Source organism: Phoenix dactylifera, chromosome 1 (genome assembly GCF_051530095.1).
Source record: "Phoenix dactylifera cultivar Ajwa chromosome 1, Ajwa_hap1_PhDact_Kaust_v1.1, whole genome shotgun sequence".
NCBI classification, from domain to species: domain Eukaryota; kingdom Viridiplantae; phylum Streptophyta; class Magnoliopsida; order Arecales; family Arecaceae; genus Phoenix; species Phoenix dactylifera.
The window spans coordinates 26,064,864-26,070,480 of record NC_143190.1 but is presented as its reverse complement, the minus strand read 5'-3'; the positions used below and the strand labels follow the sequence as shown (position 1 = coordinate 26,070,480).

At 39.2% G+C, this 5,617-nt stretch overlaps 1 pseudogene; it reads right to left on the bottom strand.

Annotated features, from left to right (window-relative positions):
- Nucleotides 1-2,996: 2,996 nt before the first annotated feature.
- Nucleotides 2,997-3,094, bottom strand: LOC120106388 (small nucleolar RNA R71; annotated as a pseudogene).
- Nucleotides 3,095-5,617: the final 2,523 nt, after the last annotated feature.

Sequence of the window (5,617 nt, the reverse complement as noted above, 5' to 3'; positions counted from 1 at the left end):
AGCCACATCAGCCTTCTCAGATCCAGCGCGTCCTAGTTCAAGCTTCCATGCCCGCATCCCAAAGCTCCTAGTGCCCTGTGGTCGTTCCGTGCGTATCATCCGAATCCCATGGCGCCTCCCAACAACATCGCTAGCATCTGTTCCTCCCAGCCGTTCGTGAGCGTCTCAAGCACCCAATCGTCCGCGTCCCAGAGATTCACAGCGACCGTGATCCCAACGTCCGAATCCCAGCTCCTATCAGATCCCCTTTCTTCCGCTTCTCCCGCAAGCCAGAGCATGCAATCCCCATCCATTCGTATCCAAGATTCCAACATCCCCAGATCTTCAGCCGTCCACGTTCGAGCTCCTCACGAACGCACGCGTCTTCCGCCTCTTCCCAGCGATTATCCAGCTTCCGTCTTCCTCGCAGTCCATGCATCCTTACGTGTAGCCTTCCAGCATCCAACTTCTCCTAGATCTCCCAGCCGTCTGCGAGTATCTTCAGCCGAGCCTGCCACACACGTCCGCCCGAAGGATCCGTGATCAGCTCCCATTCCGCGTTTGGCCTTCCCGCATCCGGGATACTCGGAATCTCCACTTATCCTGTGGGATCAGGGACCAATCGCAGCATATAAGAGGGCTCTCTCAGCTGGAAGGGGAGTTGATTGGAAGGAAAAAAAAACAGAGCCTCAGCCGTATTCAAAGAAAAGAAAAAAAAGGGAAGAAACAGGGGAGGCTCTGTTTTTCCAAAAAAAGAAAAAGAAAAAAATGGTGAGAGGGAGGATAATGTTTTTAATGGAAGGCTAAAGTCCTAGGTGATGGGGGGAAGGAAGATCCTTTGATGTACCGAGTTCATGATGTAAATTCTAATCCTTTGCTTATACGATTTATCTTTTGATTATGTCATGATTCTTATATATTGAAAATTCTTTTATGATTTATGCTTATTGATACATGTCTTCCTCAATTATTTGATTCATCGTTGACGTTATAAGGCACATTGAATACTTAGAAAGAGAACTCATGTTATCAAGAACATACTCCATAATTAAATTTTATCTGCTTATAATTCTTAAAGAAAACAAAAGAATCATAGAATTTATCGCATGAATTTGATATTATCAAAGGGGAATCTAGATCCCTATACCATCTTAATCTATCCAAACTTCGATTCTATGTTTACTGATTTATTTTCTATTTGCAAAACATCGTCTTAATCCACAAATTTATTGAATTAATTAATCTGAAACTATACTAAATAATCTTATATAAATTTCGTTTCCTGAGGATTCGACCTCGGATTCTCGAGATTTTACTACTTGTACGATTCTCCTGCACTTGGAAGAAGAATTTTATTTTTGCATCAATTTTTTGGCACCGTTGCCGGGGAATGGCTGATTTATTAGTATAATTTTAGATTTAATTAGTACTTTAGTAGTTAGTCTTTTACTTTCGAAAAAAAAAATCTTTACTGCTGTTTTTTTATTCCCTGCACAGTCTGCATCAAACTCTGATATCAAAGAAATTAACCATCTGATTGAACTCAAATTTTCTGAAACTTTTAAGACCATTAGATTAATACAAAACCTTGCTGCTTTCTGTTTTTAATTTTCTGCATTTAATTTTTTTAGAATCAGAATTTTATTGTTATCATATCTCATTAACCCTTGTTTCTAATTGAAAATTTAAGAAAAAAAAACTTTAAGAAAAAATCAAGGGTGATTATTCAAAAATTAAAAAAAAAAGAGAGGAAAAACCTAAAATTGCAAATTTCAAATTTCAGAATTCAAATTTCAAACTTCAACTCATAAAATTTAAAAAATAAATAAATAATTTGCTTGATCATCTATTCAATGAAATTTAATGTCATGTCATAAAATATTAAAAAAAAATTTCTTGATTGTTGCATATAGTATAAGGCATCAGCATAAAATATTCTAAGGGCTGAACCCATTTAAAAAGATAAGGTCGGAATTTCATCACTCGTCCTTAGCCCAAAAATCACCCCATTGCATAAATATCCTAAGCTTAACTAAAATCAACTAGACGTTGGCCCCTAAGGATATTCGAGCTCAATAGGACGAAGACCACCGAAAGTTGCACCAATTTCGCTCTATGGCTTAGTTGATGTCTAGGCAAGCTTTGTCCCTATAAGGGAGACAGTTCATCTGTTCGAGGCAAGTGGGTTTTAAGTGGGACCTTTGCGAACGCATCGTGACCCCTCCACTTACCTGGGAGCTTACCTGGTCAACTCGGTTTATTAGACTGGATTGGAGGCTTAGGTGCCCTCTTCAAACCAGTTAGGAGCTGTCTAGAAATTTAAAAAAAACATTAGAAATTGAGGTGTAATGTTTAGTTGTATGTTTGATTGTGAATAGATTTTTGTTTTAGGGTGTAGTTTTAGGGTATCTTTAGTTGGTACTTATATTTATATTTATTTTTTTATATAAAAATATATATATAAAAAAAATTTAATTAAATTTTGTATGCTAGGTTGGAATAGGGACGACACCGGTCGATTAAGTCGTACAACTTTAGATCATCGTTTAGGACACATCCTTGAAATTCCTTCGCAGTATCTCACACCTTGTGAGATGGCATATTTTCCTGATGATGTAGGAAGTCACCATGGTGATGAAGGTAGACCCCCAGTTATGACACTTCGACAATATTTGCATCCCACTAGGACTAGTCAACCTTCATGCATGATTATTCCTGAAAATGTAGGACACTTTGAAATCAAACCAGGAGTAATTCAATTGCTGCCAAAGTATCATGGAATGGAATCCGAGAACCCTTATCATCATCTTAAGGATTTTGAGAAAATTAGTATCACATTTAGAGTGCCAAATGTATCGAAAGATGTCCTTAAATTGACATTGTTTCCTTTTTTCTTAAAGGATAAAGCCATAACATGGCTGAACTCCTTGAGACCTAGATCGCTAGGAACATGGCATGATATGCAAAGAGAATTTCTGAAAAAATTCTTTCCTGCACAAAGGACTAACTTTTTGAAAAGGCACATTAGTAATTTCCAACAAAAAGACCATGAAACATTTTATGAATGCTGGGAGAGATTTAAAGATTTGCTTCTCTCTTGTCCTCATCATGGGTTTGAAACATGGAGAACCATTAGTTTCTTTTACGAAGGGTTGTCTCTACAGTTAAAACAATTTATAGAGACTATGTGCAATGGTCTATTTTTGGAAAAGCAACCCGATGAGGCATGGGACTATTTAGATTCTCTTGCAGAGACTGCACAATTATGGGATACAGGGGATAGAGTAAATAAACCTTTACCTAAGCCTACTAGCATTGGACATGGGGGCCTTTACAACCTTAGTACTCAGAATGATATTCAGGCTAAAATGGCAGCCCTCACTAGGAAGGTAGAGGAAATTGAACTTAGAAGGATTGAACCCGTCAAGACCGTAGAACATAACAGCGAGTGTTGTAGATTTGCGAGATGCCTGGCCATCTCATCACTGATTGCCCCACAATACCCGCATTCAAGGAAGTCTTGCACGATCAGGCCAATGTTATGAATACCTATCAAAAATCTTTCAATAATCCTTTTTTGGGTACTTACAACCCTGGATGGAAGAACCATCCAAATTTCAGGTGGAGAAATGACCAACCTCAACAAGTATATAACCCAACTCCTCCACCTCCGCACCCTCATTATGCACATGCACCCCCTCAAAAATCCAGTCTCGAAGAAACTTTGCAATCTTTCATGCAAGGTCAAGCTAAAATCAATGATGAATTAAGAAATCAACTGACAACGCTGACCACTGCTTTAAGTGCTCAAGAGAAAGGTAAGCTACCAGCTCAACCACAACCTAATCCTCAAGTCTATGGTGGTAGCAATGCATCATCATCAACTTTGCATAAAGAACAAGCGAAGAGTATAATAACTTTGCGAAGTGGAAAGGTTATTGACCGACCAGTCCCAGAACAAACACAAGTCATACCTGATTCTGACCCTCCCAAGACAAAAGAAAAGGATAATGAAGAAACTGAAGCACCAACATCTACTGAAAAAATTGAATGTCTTTTTCCTGCACCATTTCCACAAAGATTAAAGCCTTTGCAAAAGCTTGAACCAAACTCTAAAATTCTTGAGCTTTTTAGGCAAGTAAAAATCAATGTACCTCTTCTTGATGCAATCAAACAAGTGCCTTCCTATGCAAATATTTTAAAAGATTTGTGCACTGTCAAGCGTCGTTTAAATGTCAAGAAGAAGGCATTTCTGGCTGAAAATGTGAGTGCGATTTTACAGCATAACATTCTTCCTAAATATAAGGATCCAGGTTGCCCAACTATCTCGTGCATCATTGGCAATTTTAGGATTGAGCGAGCATTGCTAGATTTAGGAGCGAGTGTGAACTTGTTGCCATATACGGTATATGAGCAACTCGATTTGGGTGAGTTGAAGCCAACAACTATGACCTTACAATTAGCTGATAGGTCAGTGAAGGTCCCTAGAGGGATTATTAAAGATGTGTTGGTCCAAGTAGACAAGTTCTATTTTCCTGTTGACTTTATCGTCTGGACACACATCCTGCTTCCAATTCACCATCTCAGATTCCGGTCATCTTAGGACGTCCATTCCTTGCAACTTCTAATGCATTGATCAATTGTAGGAATGGTGTCATGAAGCTTTCTTTTGGCAATATGACCTTGAAACTGAACATCTTTAGTATAGGCAAACAACCCAGTGATCATGAAGAAAGTAAAGAAGTTGAATGGGTTGAAACCATTGCAGAAGAATATCTGTTAAAAGAAACATTTACTGAATCGGCCGACAATGGTTTAATAGATTGGTGTTCTGAAGGTACTGCTGATGATGTGGTCCCACCTGTTTAGATAATTCGGATGTCATGATGGTCAATGGGTGGAGACCAAGAATAGAGGAATTTGAATAGTTGCCACCTCGAAAAGCAAAGATAGTACCATCCCATGAACAAACACCTAAGCTCGAGTTGAAACCTTTACCGAAGGAACTCAAGTATGCCTTTCTTAGACCCGAGGACACATTTCCTATAATCATCTCATCTGATCTGGATCATGCCCAAGAAAGAAAATTACTTTGTGTTCTAAAGAATCATAAAGGAGCTTTAGGATGGTCTATTGCCGACTTGAAGGGGATTAGCCCTTTAATTTGCACGCACCGGATATATTTGGAGGACAATGCCAAAACCACAAGGCAAATGCAACGCAGGTTGAACCCTACGATGAGAGATGTGGTCAAAGCAGAAGTCCTCAAGTTGCTTGACGTGGGTATTATTTACCCAATTTTCGATAGCAAGTGGGTGAGTCCTACTCAAGTCGTGCCCAAGAAAGCGGGTCTGACGGTAGTCAAAAATGAGCAGGGTGAACTAGTCCCAACTCGTGTTCCGACGAGTTGGCGCATGTGTGTTGACTACCAAAAATTGAAATTGGTCACTAGGAAGGATCACTTTCCCCTACCCTTCCTAGACCAAGTTTTGGAAAGAGTTGCAGGACACAAATTCTATTGTTTTCTCGATGGCTATTCCGGATACTACCAAATCGAAATTTTACCTGAGGATCAAGAGAAGACTACCTTCACTTGTCCTTTTGGCACATTCGCTTTCCGACGGATGCCATTCGGGTT